General features: G+C 41.0%; 1 protein-coding gene across 2 annotated transcripts in view; it reads right to left on the bottom strand.

The window, feature by feature from the left end:
• The window catches only part of apbb2b (amyloid beta (A4) precursor protein-binding, family B, member 2b), a 263,038-nt gene that overhangs the window by 154,888 nt on the left and 89,250 nt on the right, over positions 1 to 18,900 (bottom strand). For both annotated transcript variants that reach the window (XM_060824596.1, XM_060824606.1), the window contains exon 2: positions 12,340 to 12,442. The gene's annotated coding sequence lies outside the window, so the exon portion shown is untranslated. The remainder of the gene's footprint in view (positions 1 to 12,339; positions 12,443 to 18,900) is intronic.

The following is an 18,900-nucleotide window of genomic DNA, read 5'->3' as shown; positions in this document are numbered from 1 at the left end:
AATCGGCATAGGTGGGCTGTTCCTCTGCTGTAATGTACTGTATTATATGTACAGAGCAGTCAGTTTAACTGTCTTATTGGAGAAACTTCTAAAAACAATTATTTTGGCAATTTTAGTAGTCACATGAAAAAGCTGTTTTCATTCAGAAGAGCCAACATGGATTTCTAAAAGGGTAATTGGAGTTTTTGAAAAGGTAACAAAGAGTCAATGAAGGTGATGCAGCCATTGTAAGGTACATGGATTTTCAAAATGCATTTAATGAGAGAGAGAGAGAGAGGTGGGGGGTGGGGGGGGGGGGGGGGGCGTGTAGAGAGACTTACAACATGGATCCAAAATTGGCTGTGTAATAGGAAAGAGAGATGTGGTGAACAGATGATTCTTCAGACTGGAGACAAGTTTGTAATGGAGTTCCTCAGAGATAAATGTGTGCGCAAGGGACAATTTTGAAGTTTGACAGTGATACAAAACTTGGAAATTTATAAATTGCAAGGAGGACTGCATAAAGGAGAGACAAGTTGGAGGAGTACAGAAAGATAACACAAAATCCAAAATAGAAGAGTGTGAGCTGAGTCATTTTGTTACGAAGAACATGTAAAGTAAATTAATAAAAGACACAGAGATGCAGATGGACCTGGGTGTATCTGTGCATGGATCACTGAAGACGGCAGGGCAGGTGGACAGAGCAGATAATAAAGCATACAGTTTCCTGTAGATAGAATGCAAGAGCTAGAACATTTATTAAAGTTATATAGGTCATTTATTAGACCTCAGCTGGATTATTGTGTACAGTTCTGGGTGTCTCATAAGGACTTGAATGTATTCAGGAGAGTGCAGAACAATGTTTTCAGGGATAAGAAACTTCAGTTATGAAGGTAAGTCGGAGATGTTGGGACTGTTCTCCTTGGAGAGTAGATGGCCTTTGATAGAAGTTTTCAAAATTGAGAGAGATCTCTGGATAGAGCAGATAGGGAAAAACTATTCCCACTTGTAAAAGGCTCAAGAGCCTGAGGGTACAGACTTACAAAGAAGTAAAGTCATGTAATAAAATACCTTTTCACAGGTATTCAATAACTTTGGGTCTGAAATGAACTGCCCGGACACATGGTGGACATAATGTGCAAGGGTATGTGAAAAGGGCAGGAGGATGGCACTTATGAGGCTCATTCAGAGAGCCAATGTAGACATGAGAGACCACATGGCCTCCTTCTACACCATTACACTGCTGTGATTCGGTGATTTGTGTAAACGTTACTGTTTTATGCAGCAATATTTTCAGCATATAAATATACATATTTTTAAATCAACCCATTTCGTACATGTTATGACACACGTCTGGAGCAGGTGGGACTTGAACCTAGGCCTTCTGACCCAGCGATAAGGACACTACCACTGCACTATAAGAGACCTCAGGAGCACAAACATAACATAATATCAATCACACCCTTCACTTTCTGGTCTGGATTAACAGAAGTGAAGAGGGTATTGTCCCACATTCTCATAATTCGATGAGCCTTCCCGAACTATGAGCTATTCAGGCACTGTACAGGCCAGGCCTCTCCTGTATCAAAGGCCCTATGCGGAAGGCCCCCATCTGCCAATCAAAAGCAAGCAACTCCTTTGACATTGACACCACCAATGAGATGTGGCGGCTGACCATTGTACATCTACCGAGACCTCCAAGATCAAGGAAAGACTCAGGTAAAAAGGTGAGTGGTAGTGGGAGAAATAACCCAAGAATACAGATGGTGAGGAGGGTAGGCAGCAAGGACATGGGGTGGCTTTCAACATGCCACCCTGTCCTAATGCCATGTTCCTCAGTCACCTGCCACCAATCTTATAAGGGGAGGGGAATGGCACAAGATTTTACCCTCTGCTTTCCAATCTCACTGGTATCACAATAGCACTCATCAAGTGCCAATCAAGTGCTCCAAATTTTCTATTAACCACTTTTATAGAAGTTATTTACCTGACAAATTAGTCAATTTACCCAACTGAGATCTCTAATTACACAGCTCTAAAACAAATGCAACAAGCACTTTCCTGCCCAGAAGTTTTTCATAATTGCTTTAGCTTGCTTTTTAATGCTGTAATGATAAGCAAGAACATTGTACTGGAGAGGGCAATAGCATTGTGGTCATTTTACTGGAGTAATAATGTGGGTACATGCTTTCAAATTCCATCAGAGCAGATAGTAGAGTTTAAAACTAATTAAGCTGCAATAAAAAAAGTCTCAGTCATAATGTTCATGAAACTATTGTCATAAAACCTCCTGGTGTTCACCAATATCTTTCAAGGAATGAAATCTTCCATCTTGACCCAGTCTCGTCCATCCTTAACTTCTCTCTGAAATAGCTCAGGACATTGTTCAGTTTCCATATACCACCAAAAATGGAATTAAGAAAAAAAAGGGCAGATCTCCCTCCCACCAACGCAGGCATTAGGAACAAGAAAGGCACAATCTGGGATGGCTTCCTAAAGTCAGACTGCTTCTGCCAAAGTTGGGTGAGATGTCCCACAGATTATTCAAATTGCCTGATGTCATGTAACCCCTGGAATTTTGCCTTACAGCCATTATCCCAGGCAAACTCCTAAGTTATCATCTGCATGTCCTGACACAACAGATCCATCAGAGGTGGCAGCGTAGTAGCATCCAGTTTGGAAGCAATGGACCCAACATTGACATGAAACCCCATGATCTCTCATGGAATTAGGTAAATATTAGGCTAGGAAATTACCTGTTGACTGCTACCTACTGCTGTTCTTCAGCTGGTGAATTGGTTATTCTTCCTGCTGAACACCAATTCTAAGCAGCACTGAGAAAAGAAGCACACAGAATACAAGCTGTGGGGGGGGAAGGGCTTCAAAATCCATCAAGAGTGCCTCAGGAGCATCCCTATTAAATAAGCTGTCCTTGTCCAGAGGACATATTGTCAGACTGGGCCGTGAATTAAGAAAGAAGAGAAACTAGACAAAGGAAAAAAGTTTTATTTGCCCTAATTTTCACTAAGTTACCTCTCCAAGCAACATCTGTCATGACAGTATTAAAAAAAAGAACACAGCATGTTCTTTGCAGGTACAGAGTCCTATCTTTATACAGAGGACACCCTTCCTTACGTTATGTGGCACTAAAACTGTGCTGAATTGAACAGATTTTGAATAGATCTGGTGGCTAAAAACAGGGCATGAATAATTATATTTAGCAGCAAGCTGCAACCTCACATTGTTTCCCTTTCTCGCTTGACCACGAGCAGGACTGATACAAATGCTGGTTCTCTGAAGAGTCTGGAAAAGCATGCAAGGAGCATAAAGAAATCAGAAATTCAACATGAAGCCACAACACTGGGCTGCAGGTACTATCAACACCCAAAACAGCAAGCTCCTTACAGAGCAAAACCAATGGATCAGATCTCAGTCCTGTAGTTCTGCCACATTCAGTCATGAATGGTGGTAGCAATCAAACAACTAAATCCAGGAGGGCACTCCACAAATGTTCCCATCCTCAAAATGATGAAGGAGCCCAGCACACCAATGCAAAGGAGCCGAATTAAAATTAAAGTAATTAGAAAGCAAGGGGAAAGCTCTTCAGTGGTTTAAGTCAGATTGAGCACAGAAAGATGTGGCTGTGTTTGTTGGAGGCCAATTATGTCAGCTCCAGGACATCCATCCTGGTTAAGATGGCAGCAGTGGAGTGAGCAGCGTCCAGGTTCTTAAGCCCACTGCTCATTCATTCTGTCTGTTTCTCCTTTTTCCTCTTTTTCAGTGTTTTAGTTTGTTTTGTCCTACTTCTGGAGAGATCTCAGTCATGAAGGCAGCAGAGGCATCAGAGTCTGGAGCGTGGCAGCGACTGTGGATGGCAGGACTTTGACAGTTGGTGAAGGAGCTGCCTGGATGGCATTCACCTATGAAGTAGATGGCATCTCCAGATGGCGGTCGGGGGTGAGGTATTCAGCCCAGTGCAGGGACAACGTGACCTCATGGGGACAGCATGTTCTCGTAGGGACTGCATGCCCTCATGGGGAGAACAAGGCCCGCGTACAGAGCGCGGGCCCAGCGTAGATCAACTACAGGCCCTTGTCTATAGAAGGACTGTAATGGCTAACTTTTAACTATATTTTTTTACTTTTCTATTCTGTCCACAAGATTTTGTACCTGGGTACCTTTGTACCTATGATGGTGCCAGGAGTGGCGACCTTTCACTGTACTCCCATTCTTGAGTACCTGTGACAATAAATCAAATTCTAATTCTTCTAAGGAGCTCCTGCAACAGCAGTCTAGACGCAATTATCCTCAATAACTTCACCTCCACCAGAAAGGTCAGAAATGGGGATGTTTGCTGATACATGCTCATGTGTACCTCCTTAGACACATTTGTGTCCATATGCAGAAAATCCTGAATAATATTCAAGCTTGAGCCAATAAACGGCAACTAACATTCATGCTCCACAAATACCATCTCCAACTAGAATCTAACTTTCACTCCTTGACATTCTATGACAGTTCCATCACCTTAGCGTGTTTTGAGAAGATTTGTATCTCAGATTGTGGTTCTGGATGTAGGTTTGCTCACTGAGCTGGAAGGTTCATTTCCAGATGTTTCGTCACCATACTAGGTAACATCTTCAGTGGGCCTCAGGCGAAGCACTGTTCATGACTCCTGCTTTCTATTCATATGTTTGGGTTTCTTTGAGTTGGCAATATCATTTTCTGTGGTGATATCATTTCCTGTTCTTTTTCTCGAGGGCATAGATGGGGTCTAACTTGATGTGTTTGTTGATAGAATTCCGGTTGGAATGCCATGCTTCTAGGAAATGTCGTGCATGTCTCTGGACAAATAGGCGGAAAAGTAGCCACCAGGATACATGAACACCAACGAGCCACAAAATGACATGACTCTCTCTCATTACATACAGATAAGGAAGGACACCACTTTGACCGGGACAACACATCCATCCTAGGACAAGCCAAATAGAGACACAAACCTACGTCCTGTACCATCACTGAATACTGTCCCACCAACATCTTGACCAGATACTTAATTGTGGCTATCACATAATTACTAACTGTAAAAACATTCAAAATGGTGGCCAAGCAGCAGGGTAGAGCCCAAAGCTCACCAATCCTGTCTGCTTCCTTTCTTTTTTAAAGAATTTTTACATTTTTTCTTTTTCTTTGTTTTATTTAAAGCATTTTGCAGCACTTTGGGTCTGTGTGCGGAATGGCAGCCGCCTCCCAATAGTCAGACGTAGTGGCGGGATCGGAGGCAGCTGCTTCCCAGGCTTCTCTTGGTGATCGGAGGAGATCCTGAAGAAGGGCTTATGCCCAAAACGTTGAATCTCCTGCTCCATGGATGCTGCCTGACCTGCTGCGCGTTTCCAGCAACACATTTTTCAGATCGGAGGAGGTGACAGCATAACATTGGCAGCGAGAGCAATGTAATGGCAGCAGCCTCCAGGGGACCCAGCGACTGGATGCAGAAGCATTCGTGGCCACAATGATGTAACAGTTCCTTACAGCATTTATGGGTGGCAGCGGTAAAACTCCTCCAGGCAATTGGAGGCAGTGATGGCATTGCAAGTGGCAAGAATGCAGCTCCTCCTGGCTGGAGGACCGAAGAGCAACTCGTAGGCTAACCGAGACTCCAGGCTGGGGCTAGACCCAGGCCTAGGTACCTGCATCAATAGCTGAGTGTTCCAACACCATTTTGGAGATAAGACTTTGGACTTTAAGATCTGGATGTTTTCTTGTGTTTTGGCTCTTCCCCTGTTTTTTTTTAAATTCTGGTTTTGTTACCAAGATGGCATTGGAGAAAGGTGACTTTGTACATTTTTCACTGTACTTGTGTATTCCTATATTTGAATGCATGTGACAATGAAACAAATTCTTAAAAAAAGGTTCACATCTAGGAGTTACGTGGCAAGTAGCCCACCGCCCGACTCCCTAAATCCTATCCACAAGGCTCAAGTCAGGAGTATGATGGGATATTCTCCACTTGCCTGGGTGTGTGCAGCTCCAAGAATACTCAAGCTAACCAGCATCCAGGACAAAGTAGGTGGCCTGATCAGCAGCACATCCACCAATTTAAGCACATACTCCCCTCAGTTTTGGTGCAAAATGGCAATGGAATGTGGCATCTACAAGGTGCAATGAAATAACTTACAAAAATTCCTTTCACAGGACCTTCCAAAACACCAATTTCTACCACCTAAAGGACAGGGCATCAATAACATGGCAACACCATTACCTACGGGTTGTCCTCCAGGCGACTGCATGATCCTGACTTGGGACTATGCTGTTGCTTCAATGTTGATGGACTTCCTCCCTAACAACATTGAGTGTCTACCTACCTGGTATGCAACAGTTCCAGGCGGCAGCTCACCACCACCCTCTCCAGGCAATTGGAGATAGGCATTAAATATTGGTCTCAACAGAGATGCTCACAATCTATGAATGATGCAAAAAGAGCCTAAGCTGAGAAATAACCTGGTCCATAGCTGAACTCCTCACACTCATGGGTGAGAGCATTGTTGTCAGTCAAAACTACTATTTAAAGAAACATGCCATTTGAAAGCACTGAAAAAAAAATCAAGAGCAACACAGAATACAGAACACAGCAGTGAAGACTAAATAAAAGAAAGCTGATTGACACATGCATAATTTTGCCAATTAAAAGTTGGCATTCAACTTGCCAATTACCCTATTATTTCAGCAATGGAATTTTCAATGAAGCAAAGATAAAGCCAACAAGACAAATGCCAGTACTTCAGTGCCTTACTTATTCCATCTGTTCACAAAATGGAGTTACCAAACAAAAACATCTGCAATTCATTTGGCAGATGCAGATCAGGAAATTTCATTTGCCAATATAAATCATTTTGCAGCTACGTGCATGCCTGGTTATTTGTGTTTTACTGACCAGTGTTTGGGTTCTGCCAGAGTCTCTCAGCTCCAGACCTCATTCCAACCGCAGTTCAAACATAGCCAGAGGAACAGAACTGCAGGGGGAAGGTCAGGGAGACTATCCTTGACATCACACCAGTAATCAACTAATTATGGTATCAAGGAGCCCTCCTAAACTGGAGTCAATGGGATTTGGGATGTACCCTGTCCACTGGTTGGAGTCATCCTGGTAAAAAGGATGATGATTTTGGGTGTTCACAGTCATTCATCTCAACTCCAGGGTACATCTGCAGTCTCCTCTGGGTAGTGTTCTAGGCCCAGTCATTTTCAACTGCTTCATCAATAAACTTCCCTCCAACGTAAGGTCAGAAGTGACTGCATAATGTTCAGCACAATCTGTAACTTGGCAGATTTTGAAACAATCAATGGTCAAATACAACAAGACCCCGGACAAGATCCAGGTGTTGATGAAAAGTGGTAAGTCACATTCGTGCAACGTAAGTACTGAGAAATGACTATCTTCACTAAGAGAGAACTGAACTTTCATCCCTGGGCTTTCAACGACAATATCACATTGAATTACCTGCTATCAAGAAGCTGGGAGATACTATTGAGCAGAAACTGAACTTAACAAACTGTATGAATTTGTTGGTACAACAGAATGTTAGAGACTAGGAGTGTTGCAGAAAGTAACTCAATTCCAGTCTCCCCAAAGCCTGTCCACTTTTTGCAAGGACAAGTCAGAAGTATGATAGTATTCTCCCCACTTGTCCGGATATGTACAACAAAGCTCAACACCATCCAAGACCAAACAGCCACTTGATTAGCGTGCCATCCAATACCTTTCACATTCATGCCCTCTATCACTAAAGCTTTTTGGAAGCAGAAAATACCATCTACAAGACACAGTGCACTGATTCCTCAACACCGTCAGTATCATGAAGGACAAGGGAAGCAGACACATGGGAATACGACTATCTCCGAGTCACTTAACATTTTTAATTGGAAATATATTCCTGTTCCATCAGTATTGCTAGGTCAAAATCTTGGAATTCCCTCTAATGGCGTTTTGGGTCTATCTACACCAAGTGGACTGCAGAGGTTCAAGAAGGCAGCTCATCACCATCTTCTCAAAGGCAACTAGGGATGGACAACAAACCAGTAACACCCTCATGCCTTGACATATTTTAAAATGCATTAAGCGACTGCGCTGCTGACACAATCATTCTCTAAAAATATGCCTCCTCTAATGGACTTCTAAATTTCCTATTGCAGAATCACATTCATTGGTGCAAAGGAGATTAAAGATGTTATGCAACAAAAACCAGAGTCTATTCCTGCTTTTAAGGAGAATCCTCACATTATATCTGGGTCTCTTTAGATTCTGTGGGAGGCAGCAGTAGACATGTACCATCTGCAAAGGTGCTGTGCAGGCAACATCAACAGTCCGGCCAGGGCCAGTCAGGTCACTCCTTCCCTCACATTTTCTATTGCAGTTTCCTTCTGGTTTAACTGTCTGTGTAGAGTTTGCACATTCTCCCAGTGTCTGTGTGGGTTTCTTCCGGGTGCTCCAGTTTCCTCCCACAGTCCAAAAAAAAATGTGCAGGTTAGATAAATTGGCTGTGTTAAATTGCCCGTAGCGTTAGGTGAAGGGGTAAATGTAGGGGAATGGGTCTAGGTCTTCGGAGGGTTGGTGTGGACTTGTTGGGCCGAAGGGCCTGTTTCCACATTGTAAGTAATCTAATCTTAACACAGGAATCTCAGCCTTCGACCAGTGCACTGCCACAGATACATTAAACAAGTGACTGATGCAATGCTTACCAGAGCCAGTGCTTCCAGCTGCTCAACAACAAATTGACAAAAGAACGCAGCTGCTGGTGGCTAACACCAACCTCTTTGTGCATCTCCTACAGGGTCACTAACATCCACAACATAGCCATCTGGGCTGATGATTCTTTCTCAGCCTCCATCACCCACTACTGTCAAGTATGTAAAGTCAACATTAGCTTGGTATTTCTCCACAGTTCATCTTCCTCATCTACACATATAACCAGGATCTTGGGATGTTTCGGAACAACATCATCCCATCAGGAATGATAGTCAACTACTCCCTGAGGAGGATGCCCCAGGACAGCAACCACTGTAAAACTACTCAGCTTCCAGTCTTTAAGGGCATGACCTATGACCTACGAACCTATCGGGAAAATTTTGAGGAGTTTTTCACTGGCTCGAAGCTGTACATAACTTTAACCATCACTTTCGTTCCCCTTCACTTGACTTCAAAAAAAGTTTCGTTCAAAGCAATTATTAACATAAACTTCGATGGCTTACATTCTGGAATAAAGAAAGGCAGATGTTCGCGTTGGATTTTTTAGTAACTCTGAAGCAGCCTTCAGTTGTCTGCTGCAACAATTTTGCAGCTTTAGGAACGCAAACTCCCATAGCCAACTCTGTGTGGGCAGCAGCCTAAAGTGAATATTTAATTCTGCTCAATTGAGGAGTTCAGGATTGAACAGCAATGTGTCAACAGTTAGTCAGATGTCCCAACAGACACTGACCCCATTAAAAACACAATCAGAAGAGGGAGTGAATGAGCACGAGCGTGAGCGAAAGGAAGAGCAAGTGATCAAGAGTGACAGCGAATAAATAAAAAAGCAAAGATCAGTGGAAATGGGCTGTTTGGCTAAAGCAAGGTTCAAGGGGACACGGAAGCTCGGCAGGAATAACTGCTGCCTAGACAGAGCTCGCTGCTGAGGATTTCCATCACAAGTTGCATTGTCAGACATCATGTGCTGTTTGTTCGAAGTAACCCGCAAGCAGACAATACATAGGTCATCGCCCAGGATGGGCAGAGTCAGTGTCAGCTTAATGGGCAAAAGTGGGAGCTCCATTTCTGCTGGACAGGGGATGACAAGAGGGCAAAAGGTATCAATCATGCATTTGCAGAATGCTGCTACATTTCATTTACAATCATTAGATCGAGTCAAGTGAAATACTCGAGGGTACAAGTATTTGAGGTTCAAATGCTGGCCAAAAGCAATATGCACTATGTCTCGGGCCCTTGACAATATAGGAGAAGTTGTTGGCACCAATTTTAAAAGAGGGATTCTAGCCACAATCAACACAGTATTTCTACCATCTTCACTGAGTATGATGATCTACGATACTGCATGCAATGATAACTTTCAAGTTGATGTGACTCTGGGATGGGAGGGTTCAGAAAGAATGCAACAAACCCAAATGATTGCTCTGTGTTGCTCAGTCAGTGCAGCACCTCAATCAAGGAGGTGACTATCCCGAAGAGTCATGAGAACTCTACACATGGCCCTTGTCTTTGAATGTCTTACTAATGGAGAAATGTGTGCAACCATTATCTGTGGGGTGTGCCAGCATGGACTCTTCCCAGAAGTAGGAACATCCTCTGCTCCTTATGTTGGTTCAGCTACTTCCTGATGATCTATACTGCAAGTCAACTTCTTAAACTCTCTTCACTGTCTGCATCACCTTCACCTCCATGAAATGTAAGCTGTTCCTGATCTTCTTTGACATTAAGACCATCAGCCATGCCACTTCCTTACATTAGCCTAATTTGAACTAGATTTGACCTTGCATCTTCCCTTATACTCTCTCCCATCTTTCTTTGTGTCCTCTACAGGTCATTTTGACCCACATCTTATTTTCTGAAGCATTTTCCATTAAATTGCTCACCCCTCATTGTCCTTGCCTGACTCACATGTTAACTGACATTGTTAAAATATTTTGTATTCAGAAGCTGTCCCCTTCAGCTTTACAGTGAAAATTTTGAAAAGAACTTACAGAGAGGTGCAAAAACTAAATAGTAGTCATAATGAAGGACTTAACTTATCCTATTATAACCTGGGGTAGCAATCGTTTATAGGGAAGAGAGGCAGAAGAGTTTCTGAAGTAGATTCAATATTCAATTCTACCTCAAGGAAGATGCTGCAAAAGTCAAAATGCAAGGCGTTAGATGAGCTATGAATTCATAAGGATGAAAGCAATAGAAGGGCTTAGAGTGGTTACAGTTGATAAGTCACTAAAAATGGGTGAAATTAATCTAAGGACACAGAGAAGGAAAGGCGTTTGTGACTTTACAATAGACCATTTTAGTACTATGACAGAAGTGGCAACTGAACCAGATAGGTCGAACATAGAGTGGTGGGTTAGTATACAGATTTGGGAAGCCCCATTACTGAACACAAATTCTGCATATTTTACTCATTTGTGTCATGCTCCACAATTCTTCAAACATTGTTCTTCATTGCTAGACAAACTAACTGCTGAGTCAGAATGGTTAAGACCTTGTGCAACTATTTCAACAGTACAGCTGAGCACCATGAGCAACATGGGATTTAAATCAGATTAGCATTAAAAGTGACAAAATGCTTCAAATCAGGAAGTCTTATGTTTGTTGGTGCATTGCTACTGCAAATCAGTACAGGAACACATAATTTAGTGAATAAGTGGGTAGGAAAGTGAAGGTTCAGCTTTAAACCCAGTTTTCAGTAAGAAAATTTCAGTCATTGATGTTGGCACCTCTGAGTCGAAAGACAGGGTCAGAAATCCACAGTTCTTGAGCTTGATAGTTACCTAAGTGAGTTCTGGCACAAAGTTTGCATATCATGGATGTTGGCTGTGATGCTACCATAAATAAACATGTTCACAAAACTGCTTCATTTTAGAGAAACTTTTTTAGAAGAGTGACTGCAATGACACTCATATTGAATACATTGCCCACAAATCGGATCTCATCTGGCATACCAGCAGTTACCATTTGGTCAGGAGCTTCTGATTGCTGTGCAGCTGTAACTCTCCACGAGATATTACCATCAGGGGTGATAGAAGCAGCTTAAGGACTGGTATATAGTTTACAAGTGCTGGAGTGATGACACAGCCATTATATCTCGAAGACCTACAGCAAGCATCAAGATGTGACCCTGAACATCAATATTTGGCAGAAACTGGAAGTGTAGTTGAAACATTAACCTCTTTGCAAACTTAGCATTTGTGTGTCCCTTTCTCAGATAATTCATTGCATACCGGTATCATAAAATTTGCCTGTGAAATTTGACCTGTATTTTAATGTGATGGTTCTCCTAGGAAACATGTTTCTAGGAGATTAAATTTAAACTGCAAAAAAATTCAAAGAACATAATGACTGCAATTACACCATTGTGCTACCTTCACACATCTAAAATTATTCAATTCTCTGCTCCCTCTACCACTTACATGCCACAAACTTGAAATATAAATTATTCTCGTCAGGCGCAGATTTTGCTCATCACAGTCATTAAAGAAAATTAAGTATTCTTCAATAAGTGAAATCACACTGCAGCAGAATATCCTAAATATTTACCAGTAAATTAGTCATAATTAAGCTAATGGAGGGAAAAAAAAGAAATGAACTACTTTACCCATACTTACATATGCGATTTGGACAGTGATATGCCCCTGGGTATCGTCTGCCCATAATGACCAGTCAGCACATTACAGCATCTTAGAAGCACTGCTTAAGCAAATTTCAGGCCTGAAAAACAAAATTAATTTCAGACTTACTACAAATCATTAGGCTCCCTCCGTTAAAATATTAATGAACTCTGCAACACAAGGGAAAAATAAATGCATGCACAATTAGTTATGTCACTTCAACCAGTCAATGAGTTATGATCCATGAAGCACTATATATCTTTATTATGGTTGGCAAAAATAAAAAAGCATGACACAGTATTTTGACATTAAACAAACAATGAATTTAAACTTCAAATTCAATTGAAGCATTTTTCTCTAGCACGGCTGCACAATTTACAGTAATTGTTACTTTCAAGTTAAAAGGTAGTGTCAATAACAGCAGCACATTCCAACCGCAATGGAAAGAATGTGTGATAATGCCCCACTACTCCATGAGTCGCAATATTAATATCGATGTTTAAATTCAATCACCAAAAGGGCCGATTATTTCCTTTTTTTCTACTACCCAGAATGAAAGAGATTTTCGGGAGGTTTCTTCTAAAAACACAAAATTTATTTATTTTTAATAACTCAAAAATATCAACTTTTAAAACAAGTGGCAACACTGGTTAATGTCTAAGTTAGAATGCAAAATTAGAATAATACCCCCTTTTGATCCCACAATGACACAAGGAAGGTGGTATTTCAAAATAAAAAGCACCCTTATTGATCATTGATCTATAACTAAAGAAATAAGGTTGATGAATTGTCATTGGTTCACCAAATGTCTTGACAGTAAAATCGAATCACTGACAGCTATATACCAATGAAAGATCTTTTAAACATAGCTTCATTTGCTTGGAAATCAAGCTGGATCCAATCTTTGGATAGTGGTCACTGTTCAGCGTTTTAGGGTTTGTAAGGTAATCAAAATACAGGAGACTAGGACCCGTGGACACAGCCTTAGAATTAGAGGGGGTCAATTCAGAACAGAAATGCGGAGACATTTCTTCAGCCAGAGAGTGGTGGGCCTGTGGAATTCATTGTCACAGGGTGCAGTGGAGGCCGGGACGCTAAATGTCTTCAAGGCAGCGATTGATAGATTCTTGTTGTCTCGAGGAATTAAGGGCTACGGGGAGAACGCTGGTAAGTGGAATTGAAATGCCCATCAGCCACGATTGAATGGCGGAGTGGACTCGATGGGTCGAATGGCCTTACTTCCACTCCTATGTCTTATGGTCTTATGGCTAATTTATCAGGTTCTCAAATTTCATTCAGGAGAAAGACAGAAAGGGAAAAGAGAGATCTGGTAGCCTTACTGCTGCTTCTGTTTTCTATTCTGATTCCCTAAGTGTTTAAAGCAGAAGTTAAATCTATCCAAGCTCGTTAGGCAACTACCATCTCAGAAGCCCCACAGTCTTTTCAGTTCCAGTTAAGGGCAGTAAACTATTTTTCTTCTAGCTCAACTTCTTTCAATTTTGTTTTTCTTTTATTAAACACAGTCCATAAATACTTACATGGATCTCAATGAGTATATGGTAGCTCCCTTGCGATTGAGACCAACATTCAGCAGGTAAAGAACAATACTTCACAGGTTTTACATACAAACATAAACTAGGAGCAAAGGTTGACCATTTGGCATCTTGAGCCCATTTCCTTATTCAGTAAGATCATGGCTGATGTGCTTGTGTTTAAAATTCCCATCTAACCTGACAACCTTAGTTCTCTTTAAGTAAAAAATGAGGTCTGCAGATGCTGGAGATCACAGCTGAAAATGTGTTGCTGGTCAAAGCACAGCAGGCCAGGCAGCATCTCAGGAATAGGGAATTCGACGTTTCAAGAATAAGCCCTTCATCAGGAATGAGAGAGAGTAGCCAAGCAGGCTTCTCTTGCCTATCGAAAATCTATCAATGCCCCACTTCCATAATTGCATAAACCTCAGGAAAATTCTCTTCATCTCTGTCCCAATCAGGCAATCCTTCATTTTAAAATCATGCTCTTAGTTCTGGACTCAGCTATAACAGGGAACATCCTTCCACATATATCTTGCCCTTTCAGGATCTTCGATATTTAATTTCATCCATTTACCCCACCCTAACTTCTGGAAACAAATCCAGTCTGACCAAACTTTCCTCATAAGATATTCTGCACACTCCAGACGTCAATTTAGTAAACTCTAAACTGCCTCCAATACATTTGTGTCAACAAGGTAGTTATGAAAATATTAACTTTTTTATTTCAAGTGTCAATCAACACAGACGATCACATCTGATGAATGGGAACTAACTGCTTGAACAGGAAGGATATAAAGTAAAACTAGAACTAGAGTGAGCATCTCAAATAAAGGGGGTAGCAATGCCATGGTCACAATTAGTCAAATTCCTTCTGATTTTTTAGAGTTTATAATTAAACTCAGCATCTTTAAGGCCAACAGACACAATGCATTACAAATAAATTGAAATACTCTATCTCAAGGTGCTCCTGCTAATTTCCAGCTAGTAACTCTATGCTGCAAATTCTATTGTATGCTAGTTGCAAGTGCATTTATATTAAATTCTAAACTATGCTGGCACCATGCCGAAACTTCATTAGTAATCCTTAACAGGCCATTGTAGAAGTGCCATTAATTAACAGCTTCCAGGGTTTTTCCTCCTCCTCGTGCAGTTAATCACTGTACACGGTGTTATTCCACAACCTGCAACTGGGTTATTTAATTACCTTGGTCCAATTATCAGCAAAAACATAGCACTAAACCATTTGGCATAAGACACGAGTCATTCATAATTAGAGGTGAAGAGGGAGTGGATGGGTATTATTTCTATGATTCATTTCACTTCTAGACAAGGACACAATAAGGTACCAGCTGCAATTTCAACCCAATCCCTCCGCTGACTCTGTGACATTCTAATGTCAGCTATGATTGCAATAAAAGCTGTAATGCTTCAGAGAAGTACAGTCACCTTGCATTCATTATCAACACACATGGTTTTTAACAGGAGCTGTCATAAATGAAAAGGACAAAAGAAAGCAAGCCTAATCTTCCTCAATCCAATTCAATAATTCTTCTTAATATGGAGCTAATATCCTAAGGGTATGACCCAATTACCGAGCAGCATCAATAAATCACAATATACCTTTACCCTTGAATTTGCAGGTGACATTTATCTCCCCTCCAGTAACCAGCTGCATTCCAAACTTGCTACTTTAGCTATGGATAACATCTTTGTCTATTCATCAAAACAACTAGTTCCTGTCAAGAATTTGGAATTAAAATTCACCTGGACATAAAACGTTTGATTGCAGCTCCCTAAGAATAGAAGGAAGAAGAAGCCATTCAGGCCCCTGCTTCACAACTGCTATTAAATTCAATCAAGGCTGAGTTATATTTCAACCCTGTTTACCCATTCTAATAAATTCCTCTACTTAACCCTACTGAAAATATGTTGGTGGAGGTACTTTTTTTTGGATTTTCCCAAGATGTTCCAAAGGCGAGTTAGAATCATTTTCTCCTGGAGAATAAGAGTTAATCATAGTCCCAAGGGAGCAAGGAATGGAAAAAAAATTAGAAACTATGTTCCCTGGGGCATTTTGGGTGCACACACTTTTTATTGCTCTATGTCCTTGTAAAGAACATTTCTGGACAAATAAAGGTTTTGTCTATTTAAAGAAAGAAGCAGGATAATTATATAGAATTATCCTTTATTGACCTGATAAATCTGGATAGATGATAACATGTTCATAATGTATGTACATGCAGTGTAGATAACTTAAGACACCTTTTCAAGTTCAGTTCCTTTGCATCTTACTTACTTGGGCAAAGACTATCACCACAAAACAATGGGGCAATTCAACAGTTCACTTTTCCGATTCCAACAATTACTGTCTTTGCATTTTGTTTCCCAACCTCAAAAATAAACAATATTACATTGGCAGGAGTTGATTATCCAAGAGATTTGATGCAGTAAAAAAAAACCGGAAGAAATTTGATTTTCATCAAAGTCTTAACTTTTAAAAAAAGACATTGACAAGTCAGTCATTTCAAAAGGTACAGGTACACTGCAAGTCAAAGAAATGGAATGAAATTCCAATTTTATAATTGCAATGCATTATCAGAATGATATTCTGAAAACTAACTGCCATACAAGTATTTATTTTGGAACAAGCAATTCATTACTTTGACAAACATGAAAAACTACAATGTTGGTTTCTGAACAGTTAAGTTACTGAGCAAATGAAAAAGTTTGGAAATTGAGAAGTAATGATCGCACAGGAACTTAACATCTTGCACGTGAGCCTCAAGGCAAATGGCACAACTGTAATTTAAAACCATAGGAAAAGCCATAAATTAAGACTGTCAACCTCAATTCAAATGTCACTAAAGAGCTGATTCCCATCTGTTTTCCATTACAGCTCTCCCTTCCCCCTCTCACATTTCCAAATATGTCTCACAGTAACAATCTTACAGTTGCTTAGAGCTAATGGAGAACTTGAGCATTGAGAAGTAAGAAGAGCTTTTCATCCTGGCTAATTAATAGAAGTCAAAGTTGGAAATAAGAGCAACATTTTCAGGATGGCAACTTGTGACGAGTGGAATGCCACAGGGATTAGTGTTGCGGCCACAATTAATTACACTATATATGACATGGATGAGCAAAGTGAATGTATATTCACCAGGTTTGAGGATGAAATTGAAATGGGTAGACGGGCAAGTGGTGAGGATGACAGTCTGCAGAGGGATATGGACAGGCTAAGCAAGTGGGCAAAAGTTGGCAGGAGGAATCTAAGTGTGAAATGTGAGATTATGCACGTTGGCACGAAGAATACAGAGGCTGAACATTTCAAAGGAAATAGAATGCAGGAAGCTATAGCACTGAAGGATTTGGGAGTCCTCATGCATAAATCACATTATCTTAGCTAGCAAATTCAGCTGATGATAGGAAGGGCAAATACAACATTGGCCTTTATTCCAAAATGAGTGGAGAATAAAAATAGAGGTTTTGCTAAAACTTTACAAAACATCAGTCAGACCACAGCTGGAATGCTGAAAACAATTTTTAGGCCTTTTATCAAAGAGTGGCAGATATTTTCTAATCAACATAAACAGAAGTGTAACTACACATCTATCCAAAACAAGAGGTCACAATCTTAAAAAAAATTAGAGCATTGCCATTTAGGAATTACACTAAGATAATTCAAAGGGCTCTAAAATACATTGACAAAAGGGTAACTTGGAAGAGAATAGGGCCCCTTAAACGTCAGCAAGGCCACCTATGTGTGGAGCCACAGGAGATGGGTGAGATACTAAAGGAGTATTTTGCATCAATGTTTACCTTGGAGAAGGATTTGGAAGATATAAAATGTGGGGAAATAGACAGTGACATCTTGAAAAATGTCCATATTGCAGAGGAGGTGGGGCTGGATGTCCAAAAAAGTAAATAAATCCCCAGGTGATTTAAGGCAGAAATTCAGGGAGCTAGGGTGGAAGCTTGGAGCTAGAACAAATAAGGTTGTTATCTCTGGTTTGTTGCCCATGCCAAGTGTTAGCGAGGTGAGGAATAGGGAGAAAGAAGTTGAACACAGGAGGTAGGACCTCTAAAAAACATGACAGTCTTCACCTGAACCAAAGGGGTACCAAACTCCTGGGGGGTGGGGGGCGGGTGCATAAATCGGATATTTGCTAATGTTCTTTGGGTGGGTTTAAACTAATTCAGCTGGGGCATGGGAACCAAAATTGTAATTCAAGTATGCAGGAGGTTGAGAGTAGCGAGGTCAGACCTAAGGGTTTCAATGTCGCAAGATGGCACCAACAAGTAAGAAGTTGCTTTGAAGTGTGTCTACTTCAGCTCCAGGAGTATCTGGAATAAGGCAGGTGAACTTGTAGCTGGGATTTCAATGTTCTAGCCATTTCAGAGATATGGGTAGAGCAGGGACAAGAATGCTTGTTGCAGGTTCCGGGATTTAGATGTTTCAGTAAGAACAGGGAAAATTATAAAAGAGGAGGTTGTGTGGCATTGTAAGTCAAGGACAGTATTATGGTTGCAGAAAGAACATTTGAGGAGTCACCTAATGAGATAGCATGAGCTGAGATTAGAAACAGGAAAGGAGAGGTTACCCTGTTGGAAATTTTCTATAGGCCTCCGAATAGTTCCAGAGATGTAGAGGATAAGATAGTAAAGATGATCCTCGATAGGAGTGATAGTGACAGGGTAGTTGTTATGAAGCAATTTAACTTTCCAGGTATTGACAGGGAATACTATAGTGCAAGAACTTTAGATGGGTCAAGTTGTTGTCTGATGTGTGCAGGAGCTTTTCCTGACACAGTATGTAGACAGGCCAACAAGGGGGCAAGGCCACATTAGATTTGGTACTGGGTAATGAACCTGGCCAGGTGTTAGGTTTAGAGGCAGTTGAGCACTTTGGTGATAGTGAGCACAATTCGGTTATGTTTACCTTAGAGATGCAAAGGGATAGATATATAATGCAGGGCATGAGTTATTGCTGGGGCAAAGGCAAATACAATGCGAATAGGCAAGATTT

This window comes from Hemiscyllium ocellatum, chromosome 1, assembly GCF_020745735.1.
Source record: "Hemiscyllium ocellatum isolate sHemOce1 chromosome 1, sHemOce1.pat.X.cur, whole genome shotgun sequence".
In the NCBI taxonomy this organism is placed as follows: Eukaryota; Metazoa; Chordata; class Chondrichthyes; order Orectolobiformes; family Hemiscylliidae; genus Hemiscyllium; species Hemiscyllium ocellatum.
This window is presented reverse-complemented; position numbering and strand designations above follow the sequence as displayed.